Raw genomic sequence first — 14,592 nt, 5'->3', positions numbered from 1 at the left:
AAATACGACCAGACTTGCCCTTGTGGAGAAGGGATGTTACAGACAGACAGCGCGAGAAAAAATCCCAGTTCACGAGAAGGCAGAAATTTCTATCAAACAGGCCTTTTGAAATAACTTGCAAGTGAATTACGGCGGCTACTTCCTATGGGAGGGGAAATTATTTTAGGCGGCTTTCCAGTCCCATGTGCTCCTTTAATCTGAGTCATATGCAAGAAATATTTATTGAGGGTGGAAGTCTCCCCATAGGTGTGTTTTAAGTGCAGGCCGCACCGGAGCGCTCCAGTTAGCTCCATAAAGCTGCCTTAAAAGAACACGTGTAATGCGCTGTCTCATTTGCTTTAAACTGATTTCTCATTGCAAACAAACAAACCCCCTACAAATATCTGCTCTCCTGCATCACCAGCCTCTGTTGCCAGGCATGCTCCGAGTACTTGGGGACGCCACCATTAAGGTGGTGGTTTTCAATAGAAACTTGGCATTTATCATAGTGAGAGCATTATCTTCTCAACAGAAGCTGACAATTTGTCCTATTCCTCCCTTGAGAGAATCCAGGAAGATCGCATTTGCTTCCCCGGCCTGCTGTTTCTCCTACAACAACATTTCTTTGCCTGGAAAGAAAATATTGTGACTCCTTGCCATATTCACTTCATTAGCATAAGAGGAAAAAAAGCCAAATCCTCCCATTGGCCTCCCCCGACAGTAGCTCCAGCTGGGCTAAATCTAGCAAGATCTTAGAGGCAGGACTTCTTTGGTTCAGGATTTGTCACAGAACTGATGGTTACAGAGGCATGGGGCAGACACTGGGAGGAGCCAGAAACAAGTCCTTGAGAAACTCAAAACCAGGGGCACCTGGGTGGCTCTGTCAGTTAAGCATACAACTCTTGGTTTTGGCTCAGGTCATGATCTCAACGGTTCGTGAGTCTGAGCACCACATTGGGCTCTGTGCTGACAGTAACGAGCCTGCTTGGGATTCTCTCTCTCTCTTTCTCTCTCCCTTTCTTTCTGCCCTTCCCTTCTCTCTCTCTCTCTCTCAAAATAAACTTATAACAAATAAAAGAAACTCAAAACCATCCATTGAGCACATTAGGAAGGGCATCATACAGATTACCGTAGGGAATTTATAGGAGGACGAATCTGGCGTAAGTTAGCAGTTTCGGACTTCAGATACACAGGGTGTGTGTGTGTGTGTGTGTGTGTGTGTGTGTGTAGGGGAGGGATGCACGCAGGGAGGGGACACTATTACTGAGCACCCACGTGACAGACACTGGGCAAACCTGTCTCTTTTTATTCTCACGGCGCCCCTGTAAATAAAATTGTATGCCCGCTTCACAGACAAGAAATGAGGCTCCACAGAGCAAAATCACTAGCCCAAGGCTAACAGCCAGTGGTGGCCTCCAGAATCAAGTTCAGGTCTACCTGAGTCCAAAGTCCAGAATCACTCAACTCCATCCCACATGACCCAGACAATTTCCAAGAGCCTGGCAATAAATGCCAATGGCATCCCCCTGTTCTTTCGAGAGGGGGGGAAAAAAGGTACCCACAAACGAGTTCTCTCTGTCCACAGCCAGATTTCCCAACATCAGAGATGTCTGTGCTTCGGCTTAACAGTGATGGAGCTGTTTTTACCGTCCAGCCTGGATGATCACAAAACGACAAGTTGGGGAAGAAACTGCCCAGCGCTGACCTAACGCCCCAACCCCAGGAAGCCCTACGCATCTAAGAGCCAACAGGTCCCACCGCAGACCCGACCTGATACCTCCCGCTCAGCAGCTCCACTGCTTGTCTAAGACCAAAGATAGAAGAACAGGGGAGACGGTGAGACACGAAAAGATACATCCCATTCCTACCCTTCTCTCATCCATCCCTTTCCCAGGGCAGCTGGGTGTCTACCCTCTACACCAAGATCCACCTGAAAAGCTACCTGCTCAGTGAAAGGCCACGCTGGCCAGGTCTGCCCTGCCCGGAAAGCCCCTTCAGTTCTATTAAACTTTTACTGCAGGGTAGACATAGATCATTTAGGGGCCTGGCTGGCTCAGTCAATACAGCATGCTGCCCTTTATCTTGGGGCTGTGCATTCCAGCCTCACGTTGGGTGGAGCGATTACTTAAAACTAAAATATTTTTAAGGGGCACCTGCCTGGCCGGCTTGGTCGGTGAAGTGTGCGACTCTTGATCTCAGGGTTGTAGGTTCGGGCCCCATGTTGAATGCAGAGATTGCTTAAAAATAAAATCTTTAAAAAATAAATAAATAAAATCTTGTAAATAAATAAATAAATAAATATATAGCTCCTTTATTCCGGGTTCAGGGGAGTGATGGATTCCACATAAAGAAATGTTCCAGATAACAGAATATATTCTGTATATACTCAGATAACAGGATATATTCTATATCCCTTAAAGCCTCGTTTTTAAAAAGAAAAACTAATTCCACCATGTGAAACTCCTTCTCTCATGAGTGGCACAGCTCTGCCCTCTGATACAGAGGGCCCATTCATTCTGCCACTGTTTGCTGAGCACTAACTACCCCCCAGGCACCGGGCCAGTCCTGGGGCTACACGGCGAGTCAACAGATCCAGCTCTACCCTGGTGCAATGGACCGTCTACTCGGGGCAAAGAGGGTACACGTGTTTGACTCTTGTCTTGATAAACCAAGATTCCCATTATGGGTTCGCTCAGTTGTTGGTTTGTTTTCCTTAAGAGACAATCTGTCATTATTTTTATTATTTACTTGTTTGCTCTTGGCTGGTCCTCCCCGACCCCATCCTAAAACTTCAGTGACACGTGAGCAGGGAATCTTGTCTGTTTCGTTCACCGATGCGCCCTTGGCTCCTAGCTCAGTGCCTGCAATTCGGAAGATAATCAAGATCCGGTGAATGAATCAATGAACAGTGAATGATGCACGAGGCTCCAGACAAGATGCCTTCTGGACCTAATGAGGAAGGATGGCTATTTCCATGCACTAAATGGTCCCACAACGTGGTATTTTTAAAGATCGAAGTCTTGTTTGTTTTTATAGGGTTTTTTTCCCCTCCTCTTTACACTGAGTTTATTAACATCTTCCTACCCTTTAATAATTGCGATAAATTCAAAACCAGAAAACCAAGCTTATTAGAATCACATGTAAAGGAAAAGGAAAGAAAACTTAAATGAGGATGTGAAAAGCTCTCTCAAGAGGCTAAATAAACTCAATAAACAGATTAGCGAATCAATATATATAAATATATTCTCAACAAACATCAGCCAAATGACATTGGGACAATTTCCAGACAGTATCTCCTACCCCCACCACGAGTTTAATTCTTCAAACAAGTTTAAAGAGTTCATCAGCAGGGTCCAACCAGAAGAACTCTCTTTTGGCCCAAATCAGTTCAACGTGTTTTCCATCAAGGCCAGAACAACTCGAAGTCAATTCCACAAACTGGAAGCATCAGGGTAGCCGGACCAAAGTGGAGGCGCACGCCGCAGAAAACGACAAGACACTGAATCTCCACCTTTAGGCTGGGAGGACCCAGGAAAGACTCCTCAATCTGTGTGACCCATAAGGAGGGGGGACGAACTGAGTGGTAGGCCCACCCAGAGAAAAAGATGGAAGAGCCCGTGGAGTGCGCAGGCGCGTGCGTGCGCATGTGTGTGTGTGCGCGTGCGTGTGTGTGTACACACGCGCATGTGTGCACACACGCGTGTGTGTGTGCATGCAGGCCCACGCGCATGTGTGTGTGCGCGCACACGCACGCCAAGTCGGGGCTACTGCAGGATAGAACAGGAAAGGCAATTCCAGAGGCTGAATCTGGGTCTCGGAGGATAAAATTTACAGCAGCCAGGGGTGCCTAGGTGGCTCAGTTGGTTAAGCACCCGACTTCGGTTAAGCACGCGACGTGAGGTCGTGATCTCACTGTTCGTGAGTTCGAGCCCCACATCAGGCTCTGCACTGTCAGCTCACAGCCTGCTTTGGATCCTCTGTCTCCCTCTCTCTGCCCCTCCCCAGCTTGTGTGCACTTGCTTGCTCTCTCTCTCGCTTGCTCTCTCTCAAAACTAAATAAACATTAAAAAAGAAGTAGAACACATCTTTCTACATTTATTTATTTTTGATAGACAGAAAGAGACAGAGCACAAGTGGGGGAGGGGCAGAGATAGAAGGAGACACAGAATCCAAAGCAGGCTCCAGGCTCCGAGCTGTCAGCACAGAGCCCGACGGGGGGCTCAAACCTACAAACCGCAAGATCATGACCTGAGCTGAAGTCAGACGCTCAACCGACTGAGCCACCCAGGTGCCCCAGAACACATCTTTCTATAAAAAACAAAACAAAACAAAACAAAAAAAACCTTACAGCAGCTACTACTTCTAACATTTATTAAGCACTTAGGTCTGTTTCTGGCAGAATGCTAAGAACTTAGAATACAGGTATTAGTGCATTTAATCATCATGACAGGCATATAGGGTAAGTCCCATCCTGATTTCCATTCTACAGATAAAGAAATTGAGGAAGAAAGAAATTAAATGACCTGCCCAAGGTTACAGAGCTAATAAATGGGTGAGTTGAGTTTTATATCGGACAGTCTGAGTATAAAAATTCCCCGCCCTTATTACCAGGCAATAAGCTAAACAAGGGGGTCAGCAAACTATGGCCGAGAGCCAAACCCAGCAGCCTTGTGGTTTTGTAAATAAAGTTTTATTGGAACACAGCCACAGCCATTTGTTTTCATACTGTCTATGGCTGCTGTCATTCACGCTACAGTGGCAGAGCTGAATGGCTGTGAGAGACCATCTGGGCCACAAAACCGAAAATAGTTATTATCCGGCCCTCCACAGAAAAAGTATGCCAACCCCTATGCTGAACAGAAGTAATTCTCAATGTTTCTACCCAAGTATTCCTAATGGTCAAGTAAATTAGGGGACAGCCCAAATGACTGGGGACAGAGGCTAATGAAGCCAGCAGCTATCCTGAAATGTCTCCAAGTCTCACGGGTTTTCAAAAACAATTATGCAAATTTTGCATTCTGTGCCATAATATTTCTTCTAATATAATATGTTTAAAGCAAAACAACCATAAAGTCCTAGTTTCCTGGAAGGTGTGCCACAGTAATCCTACGGCACTGCACACTGCTGCTCGTGGGCACTGCATATGCCTGAGGCAGGCGGCCCAGCGTGAGTGGCTCAGGTGGAACAGCAAACCCAGGTGGAACAGCAAACCCAGGACCTCTGCACCCTGGGCCTACTGCAATCCAGCTGAGGTGTCCCGAGCAGGTCATTTACACCCTCCCAACCTTCCTTTCCTAAGTTTAATTTTTTTTTAAATGTTTGTTTATTTTTGAGAGACACACACACGGAGCGTGAGCAGGGGAGGGGCAGAGAGAGAGGAGACACAGAATCCGAAGCAGGCTCCAGGCTCCAAGCTGTCAGCACAGAGCCCGACACGGGGCTCGAACCCACGAGCTGTGAGATCATGACCTGAGCCGAAGTCGGACACCCAACCGACTGAGCCACCCAGGCGCCCCATTCCTTTCTTAACTTTAAAACGATGAAATCGTCCTACCTCATGGGGCTGTCTGGACAGATAGAAGTCAAAAGACACATGAAAGCTGTCAACAAACAGGAATCTCGGGATCTGAGCACAGCTGCCAACTTCGCTGGAACGAAGAAAAGCTACGACACCAAGAGATCCTCCTTTTTTTGCTACAAAAACACATATATCAAGGAAGGAAATGGGGGTGGTCTTTTTAAAAGACAAAAATCAAAAAAAATCTCTTCCCTATCAGCGAATCGGTCAAGTCTCTCTCAAACTCCTCCAGCAGGTGTCTGGCCGGTGCTCACCCTGCCCTCCACCCCTCCCTAAGAAAGCTGAGAAGCAGACCAGGAAGGCCACCTCTGGTCATCCCATAATCTTATGTAGATTTCCTGAAGTGAAAAGCCCCCTAAACCGTTTTATTTCTTTCCAAATACTAACACTCTACAAACAATAAGCAAGTCTGAAGATATTTATCTCCGCTGCCAATTATAAAAGACAGTCGGGGAGGGCGGGGCTGGGGGCTGGGTGGTTCAGTCGGTTAAGCGTCCAACTTCAGCTCAGGTCACGATCTCACTGTTCCCCAGTTCGAGCCCCGCTTTGGGCTCTGTGCTAACAGCTCAGAGCCTGGAGCCTGTTTCAGATTCTGTGTCTCCCTTTCTGTCTGTCTCTTCCGGACTTGCACCATGTCTCTCTCTGTCTCAAAAATAAATAAACGTTAAAAAAAAAATTTTTTTTTTTTAACGTTTATTTATTTTTGAGACAGAGAGAGACAGAGCTTGAACGGAGGAGGGGCAGAGAGAGACGGAGACACAGAATCAGAAGCAGGCTCCAGGCTCTGAGCCATCAGCCCAGAGCCCGACGCGGGGCTCGAACTCACGGACCGCGAGATCGTGACCGGAGCCGAAGTCGGACGCCCAACCAACTGAGCCACCCTCAGGCGCCCCTAAAAAATTTTTTAATAAATAAAATAAAAGACCATGAGCAAGCTCAACAACCAAAAATCTCTAATTCACAGCTAATCCGATGGCACAAATTGCATCTTCTGCTACAGACCACCTGAAAACTGACTTCCTGTAAACAAACCACTCTGCTGGGTTTTTTAATCGAATGAATGCCTTATTTTGCTCTTTAACTACAAGGAACTCACTTTTCCCTACACGGGGCAGAATTTTTTACTTTCAAGAGACGGAGAAATAATCCCCAAGTAGGAGCCTAAAGGGTCCTAAGCTCCAAGTCAACGAGGAGCGAGCGCTTGCCCCAGGCCTCGGGTCTGTCGGGGGTGGGTTTGGCGGGGGGGGGGAGGGGGGGGGGGGCGGGGGGGGGGTAGTCCTGCCTTCCACAGGCCAACAGCTTGTTTAACAACTTGCAGATCCTGTGCTGGCTCCTGCCCACAGTGGCCTAGTGAAATCAGAAAGGCAGACTGTAAAAGGGTCTGAAGTAAGCGTTCTGGAACACACAGGAAGGAATATTTAAATCTGCCTGCAGGTGGTCAAAGAAGGCTTCAGCCCCTTTAAGAGTTTCAGGACAAGTGTCTCCCCTTTTCTCGCCTCCCGTTTATTCAGTGCGACCAACTCATTCTGGTCTGTATGTCCTAGGTTCCTGGAAACTCGTGTCCTAGGCAAATCAGGACAGTTGGTCACCCTACTTTAATCCAGCTCTGCTCTTCTCCCTACCACCAGGAATAGGTCAACAATATTCATTGTTTGCCTGCAGCGTGTTGTGTTGCCTTCCATCTGCCTCGGGCCTCCCACCCCCCCCCCCCACTCGCAACAAGTAATCACCAACCCTCCCCAGTCACCGCCCCTCCATCCAGATTCTTCCATCCTGGAAACGTTCCCTGTCACACAAATGCCCCACGAAGAAGAAAGAAAGAACCGTCACCCAGGCTGCGGAAGGTATGTGGGCTCATGGCGAAACAAATCCCACTTTGCCAGGAACTCCACTCTAGGAGGACAACACCAAGTGGAGAAAAATGGAGACAAGGATATACAAATTCAATCTATCAAATCTATTTATTTTATGCAAAGTTTTCCCGGTGCTTATTAATGCCAGCTTTCCCTCTACCATTTAATCTCTGCTTCCATTTCATTCTTGGAGGCCTGTGATTATTCTAATTCAGCATTTGGATGACTTCATTTCCGCTCAAGTACACCCAGGTCAACTTGGATAGAAAAGAAAGAGGAGGAGAAGAAAAATAATCAGCTAAAAGCTATTAAATATCAGCCGTGTGCCTCATGATTGGTTTTAAAGGCAGTGGTGAGGTTAGCAACAGTCAGAAACTCAACCCTTCTGCCTCTTTCTGCATATTAACATTTTTCTGGGGCTCTCACTCCTATGGCTTCGAATGTAAATAAAGTGCCGATTGGCAGCCCGCTTTTAGCTAATTCACAAACACCAAGTCTGAATATACAGAGCTGTAAAAATTTAGAGGGTGGTAACTTGACAGATCCGGCCGTTCTACAGAGAGACTAATTCTCAGAGGACAAAAGAAGGGGGAAAAAAAGGAGAAGAGAAAGAAAGAGAAAAGAAAAGCATACGCGACCCATGTAATGGGGTATCCAATTGACGGGGTGGGGGGTAGGCAGGAATCTCCATATCAATGTTCACTCCGCCAGACAATGGAATGCGGTTTCTATGCCAAGTCTAAATGAACTGAGCGTTCTCTCCCATAAGAACCACTCCTTGCACCCACTGGCACAAGCTTGAACCACGGTTTCTCAGACACTTGCCATTCCCACTGAAGTGCGTCCAGGGGGAGAAAGGCTTGCTTTCTCATGCTAACAACTCCATTGTAAGTGACGTCTTCAGAGGCTGCCAGGAGGGCTCCGGGAAGGTGAGCTGCTGGAGGTGCTTGAGACCCCTTCCCCTTTCACAGCCCCCCACCCCCATCCAGGGCTCATTAACCCCTTCCTGCCTGGGGCCTCCCCTGGCACCTGGCCTTCCCCTTCTCCGGCCCCCTAGAAAAATTCAGTAAGGATGAACCAAGCGGGGAAGCACAGTTAAACAGCCAAGCCGGAAAGTTCGGGCCTTGTTGCTCTACCTAACTACGCACATGAACCATGGAATTTGATTAGCATAATCTCAAAGTTTTCCCAGCTTGCTACCCAGAAGGCATCCTGTTTTTCTATTTGTGTATTTTAAAACACTGTTAACACAGCAATAATAATGTCTGTCTGATGCATTTGCCCAACAACGGCTGGCTATATTTTATACACTAAAAAGGAAATGTGAAGTTTTCCTAGAAACCTACTATTTCAGGAGCCCCTTTTTAAGAGAGAGAAAAAGAGAGAGAGGGAGGGAGGGAAGGAGGAAAGGAGGAGGGAGGGAAGGAAGGAAGGGAGGGAGGGACAGAGGGAGGGAGGAAGGAAAAAAGAATTTAGAAGTCAGATCGCAAGGTTGGAGTGCCCAATCGATTTCTAACTCAACTCCTGCCACTGGCTGCAGCAGCAATCTAGCCACAGAGGAAAAAGTTCATCAGGAAAACACAAAGTTGTTTGTGTGGTAGGAGGGTTTACCTGCACAGCCCAAGGATCACATTACTTGTGGCTACTGCCTGTTTTCTTGCAGGCACCTGGCCTAGGAAGCCGAGGCAGGCAGACGAAGGCGGTTCTCCTGTTTGCTCACTTCGACTTTTTGCACTCAGCAGCTCTGCCAGGGGTCAGAGGGCAAATAAAGTCCCCTCCCCCATATGACACACTTCCGAAGGGAGAGACTGACACAAACCAGACAGAGAATTAATAAAACATGAGGACAGTGTTGGCCTTGTTCTGGGTTATTACAGGAAGAAAATTTAACACAAAAGTAGCCTTCAGCACGGCCGGCCAGGGAGGGGAGAGCAAACGGGGCCCTTCCTGGTCCGCTCCACGGCCATAATTCAAGAAGGCCTGAGCAACCTCAGGGCTCTCCAGAGCAAGGACGAGCAGAGGACAGGCGAGGCTGGGACGTGCCGGCCACTTTCCAGTGAGTCCACCCGGACAAACCACTTCAGAAAACAAACACCTCCTGGGAGCTTTGGTGCCCACAAAGGACACACGGGGACTTTTGTTTTCCAGGCATGGTCTGAGAGAACCGCATGCCGCACGGAGCTCCATTTATCCACAACACACATTTGGAAGTGATAAAACATTACCTCAGAATCACAGTCCACCGTCAGGAATATGGTAAAGTTGCTTATTTATTTTCTCACAAATCTCTTGCCTTTCAAATTTCAAAGGCCTTATAATATTTTTATGCTAGATCTTAACTCTCCTCACACATACTGTATCAAAAGGACTATCTGAGCAGCGGCCGTGAACATCCCACCTGCACGTAAAACCCAGAGCTAGAAAATAATAGGTGTCAAACCCTTCCTTAGAGCTCACTCTCCGACGATGCCACACACAAGCGGGATAAACGAAAAGATCTCATCATATTAAAAAGCCAATTCATTCTTGCTTTCAATTTTTTTTTTTTTCTCCAAAAGCTTTCAAGCACTGTTCTCTGTTCACTCTTATAGGCCCACACACAACCCCGATCCAATAAAAGGACACCGAAGGCCCCATTCCACCTCGCTTCCACGGGGCTCCCCTCGGACGGGGCCTGGAGGGCTCTAGGTCTCAGCGCCGTTTCCTTGAAGGCCTCTCCTGGCCATCCACCACAACAAGGGGCTGGCCCAGGAAGGGGTTAAAGCCCTCATGTCAAACCGCAAACTCGGGCACTGGCCCAGAAGGGACATGGGAACCGGGGCCTCCGAGTGATAAAGGCCGGATTGTAGCAGCCCACTGAATTGGAAATGACTTGTAGGCCTAATGAAACAGAACTTTGGCAGTAAAACAGAATGAAAGGAACCAGACAATAAAAGGCTGGAACAAAGGGTGCAGAGTCGCTTCGGCTTAGCAAAATAAGCTCACTTTGTTGGTGGGGAAAGCCAAAGCCGATTAGGATAAACCAACGACTGAGCGTAAGTCTTCCAAACTAATTACACAGTTCACCATGTGAAGTATAATTGGAAGCCTCCAGATGCGGGCTGCTTGGCTTTCACAGGAGTTACATAAAGTGAGAATTACCTAGCGAGCCCGGCACCGAGCAGCCCTATCATCGAGGTGAGCAGCTGAAAGGTGCAGATCTGCTCCATCCGGGACGAAGCTGAGAATTCATTAAGTTTAAAGGCCTCTTTTTGATCTCCAAAATCCTATAAGTGAGAATTTAAGAAACCGGTACTTGAAGGAGGGGCCGAAAGGGTTGAGAAGGAGGAAGCCCGCACACTCGAGGCTTCTTTGATCCCAGTGCTTTTTAATTACCAAGCCGGGCTCTTCCGGACGGCTATGCAAGCAGAATGGCGGAGAACCCTGCGATCGACTGTCTGGGTCTGTACGTGCACAGCGAGAGCACCATTCATGTGCCACTTTCCGGAATAGTCTGTGTGCATCATGCCTGTACATATGAAATCGTGAGCACAGATAACGTCCACCAGGAAACCTGAAGCAGTGAAATAAATTGCTGCACATCAACATTCTTGACCAATGGACAAAACCCGCTCCCTCCGAGTACAGGCTGCTTCGTGGTGAAGCAGGAGACGGGGGCTTACAAACAGCAAAGAAGAGGCTAGGTTGTACAAAAGTGACTGTCTGGGCTCTCCCCAGCATGGACCGTGTGATCTCAGACAACTCCCTGACCTTTCTCAACACCAGTGTGGCCATCTGCGTGATAGATATTCCACCTTTCTTGCTTGGACAGCCTTGAGAATCGAATTTTAGAAGGCATCAAACAGCTTAGCACAAAGCACACATCCCCTGAAGTCAGAAACATCAACTGGTAGCAAAAGAAGCTCTTGTAGTAAAATCTGAACTTCACAAATTCTGAGTCTTCGTTTAATTTAGATCAAGCACATGTAAAAAGGAGTTGGAAATACTCTACGGATCCCTAGATCTTACTCATAGGATGAAGATTCCGGTTTATAAATAGCAGCTTTTTCCAAATAGAGAATCCCTTCACTGTTCCTGCAACTTGAAGTCCAGAAATTAGCTCCACCACAGTTACGACTGTTTCACTTACTGTATCATGCTTGGTACTATTGAGAATCTCTTGCTTTAGTTACGGTCTACAGATGCCTTATCTATCTATCCAGCCACATACCCTCCTACGTATGTTTATTGAAACACATTTTCCAGATTATTAAATTTGCAAGCTTGAAACCAACCTTAGGAATAACCTAGTTCAGGAGTTGGCAAATCATGACCCACGAGACCAATGCGGCCCACTGCCTGTATTTATAAATAAAGTTTTACTGGAACACAGCCACATCCAATTATGGATTGGCTATGGCTGCTTTCTCCACACAAGAGCAGAAGTAAATGTTTGTAACAGAGACCCTATGCTCTGCAAAAGCCAAAAATATCTACTATCTGACCCTTCCCAAGTTTTCCAATCCCTTCCCTTCGAGAAGAAACTGAGGCCAGGAGAGAAATGGTCTGTTAAGGTGTCACAGTGGGGTCACTGCACAGTCAGGCCCACCATGAGCACTTTGGCTAGCTTACCTTTCTCTAAGCTAGATGATGATGACCGCATCAGAACAGCTACCCAGGGGGCGAGGATGGCCATCCAAGGTAGCAGAATCCTTATGCCAATGGCCACCCTTCATAATCTCATCTTAAATATAAACAAGTAATGACATCCCTAACCAGGGGGGTGGGGGTAAATTTCTGGGAGGAGGGTGGGAGAAAAGCACAAAAGGGTTTACAAACCTCCAATTTGAGTTATTTAAAGCTCCCGGTGTGGTGTTCTGCACCCACTCTACTTACAGTAATGACATATTTAAACTCCCTGAGCTCAGCCCCATGATAGCAGTCTCACCCATCTTGATTGCCACCTGAAATAAACAGTTGAAGCAGCTGCCACCTCAGGCACGATGGGAAGGGTGACAGGAGTGAGGAATGACAGTGAGGGAAACCTAAAACGCGGGTGGCAAATCCTGAACGGAGGTCTGGGAGGATGGAAAGTTCTGGACATGGAAGAAGAGGAAGTAGGGTGTTTGGGATTTTTTTTTTTTTCTTCTGGCTGCTATCCTGCCTTACCTGGGCGACCTTTATTGAGACCCGACCTCCCTGACCCTTATTGTTCACCTTCATCAAAGGACTGGACGACACCAAAATCCACCACGCTGGTAAAAGCAGGCGACGAATGTCCAGTTGCCAGCACTGTCCCGGGACCACAGGGGGTCATGGTCTTTTCCTTTCTTTTGCATCCTCCCCACCCCAAGTCCATCCTGCGGATTGATCCGAGGTTGGAACAGGACCCAAAGTTCAGGTTCTGCTATCGGACAGGCCTGGAGGAGAAGTCTGCGTCCCACACTACCTTTCAAGGGTGACCACGGTAGCCTCCCAGAGAAGAATTCAACGAGATAATATAAGTCAACGGCCTGACCCAGCACCCAACACTTAGTACGGAATCACTAACACCACACCTCGCAGTTAACCAACTAAAAAGAGCCCCAAACCCCTTTACGGCCGGGAATGTGCACAAGTGTGTGAGTCTACTTCACACAGGCGTGTGTGTGTGTTCTGTTTTCTTCACCCAGAACATAAACCACCAAAGGGTAGAGTCACTTTGTCACTTTGCCACTGGATTTACTTAGCGCCTTAAGGCCCAGTGGCGGGGTCTCTTCTCTTTGGATCAGTCTGGATTCAAGTGAATTACACTGGAATCCTGAGAGGTGGTGGGTGGGCCCTGCCCAAGGGGCCACAAACATAACACCGGCCACCAGCAAGAGGAGGAATAAACCCCTCTGAAGACAGACCCAGATAATACACAGAGCACGTGCATGAAAGAAGCTACTAAAATAGGAGCACAGACAACGTTACGGTTCTGAGACATTCAAAAGTCTCCTTAGTCCTTTAATGACACACCTGATAAGTTTACACAGCTTGCTGGACTCTACAAATGTTACTGCTAAAATGAACTGAGCAGCTCCAGACCCAGTGCGGGCCACGCCAGGGAAGACGGTCTGTGAACGCCTCCGTGACAACTGACAACCGTTCTCAGGGCAGGGATGGTCGCTGCCCTGGGCCCGGCCAAAGCTCACAGAGCTTCCCACTGCTGGCAAACTGGTCCCAACCGGTAAGTGTTAATGAAAAAAGGCACAGAGTCAGAAGAGAAAGGGGGAAGCGAGGGAGAAGCCAGAGGCGGGAACGTGCGGAGAGGTGTTGCAGGTACCGGCCTGTTTGGGAAACTCTCAAAGCCCATCTGGGCAGCACTGGCTTCCCTGACACCCACCAACAGGCCCACAAGATTCCAACGCAGGTTATGGCTCAAGCAAGAAACCCCGCCTGCAAACACTACCCGCCCCCCCACCCCCACCCCCCCACCCCCCACCCCGGGCCTGGTTGTAGGGGCAGAACTGGAGCGAAGGGGCTCACTCTCCCGAGCCTTCCATTACCCAAGCTGGACCTGTCTCATTTAATTACTTCCAACCTCTCTCCAGAGGCAGGGTGGGGCTGGGCGAGGCACAAATTCCACCCCCCCCCCCCCCCCCCCCGGCGCTTTAAATATGTCTTGAAGAGAAAGTACACGGTCACCACCACACTCAGCTATTCTCTGAAACCGGCCAGAATGAATCAGCCCCCAACGGGCAAGGCGAGGCAGGGCCACGGGGACGGCGTCTTTCACAACCGACCTGGAAGGGCAGTTAAGTGCCATTCTGAATGCAAGGCCGGCCCGGAGGAGGCTGCTTTCTCTTTGTTGCGTGTCTCCCATCAGTGCAGAAATTGACTATTACCAAAGACAGGAAAATCTCCTTTTGGAGGCTAAATAGCAGTCACGGCACTCCTCCAAGACGAGAGCTCACAACAGGACACGCCTGGGGACAGGGTCACAGCGGCCCATCGCCTTGGACAAATAAATAAAAGCACAGAACCTTCGGACCAGTCGGCAGTCAGCAGTGCCTTCTACCACCTAGGGCAAGCACAACAGCCGCACAGGGGGAACTGAGCGACAACGCTTAGGACAGGCGCACAGTGTCTTCTCGGGACGCAGTCCTCTGGGGACACAGGCCTGTGCAGACCACCCCACACCCGGGCTCCCAGGACAACATCCACGACTGCTCAAAGATG

The 14,592-nt window shown here is 48.5% G+C and overlaps 1 protein-coding gene and 1 long non-coding RNA gene across 12 annotated transcripts in view; one reads left to right on the top strand and one right to left on the bottom strand.

Moving 5' to 3' along the window:
- The window catches only part of MSI2 (musashi RNA binding protein 2), a 392,818-nt gene that overhangs the window by 244,015 nt on the left and 134,211 nt on the right, over positions 1-14,592 (bottom strand). The gene's annotated exons all lie outside the window — the stretch shown is intronic.
- Positions 8,225-11,341, top strand: LOC109247224 (uncharacterized). Its single transcript, XR_002071643.2, has 2 exons — positions 8,225-8,339; positions 9,559-11,341. It is a non-coding gene; the product is annotated as an uncharacterized LOC109247224 (long non-coding RNA).

The sequence above is a fragment of the Panthera pardus genome, unplaced genomic scaffold, assembly GCF_024362965.1.
Source record: "Panthera pardus isolate Hobbes unplaced genomic scaffold, ASM2436296v1 HiC_scaffold_3, whole genome shotgun sequence".
Classification (NCBI taxonomy): Eukaryota; Metazoa; Chordata; class Mammalia; order Carnivora; family Felidae; genus Panthera; species Panthera pardus.
The sequence above is the reverse complement of the archived record's forward strand: the minus strand, read 5'-3'. Positions and strand labels throughout refer to the sequence as shown.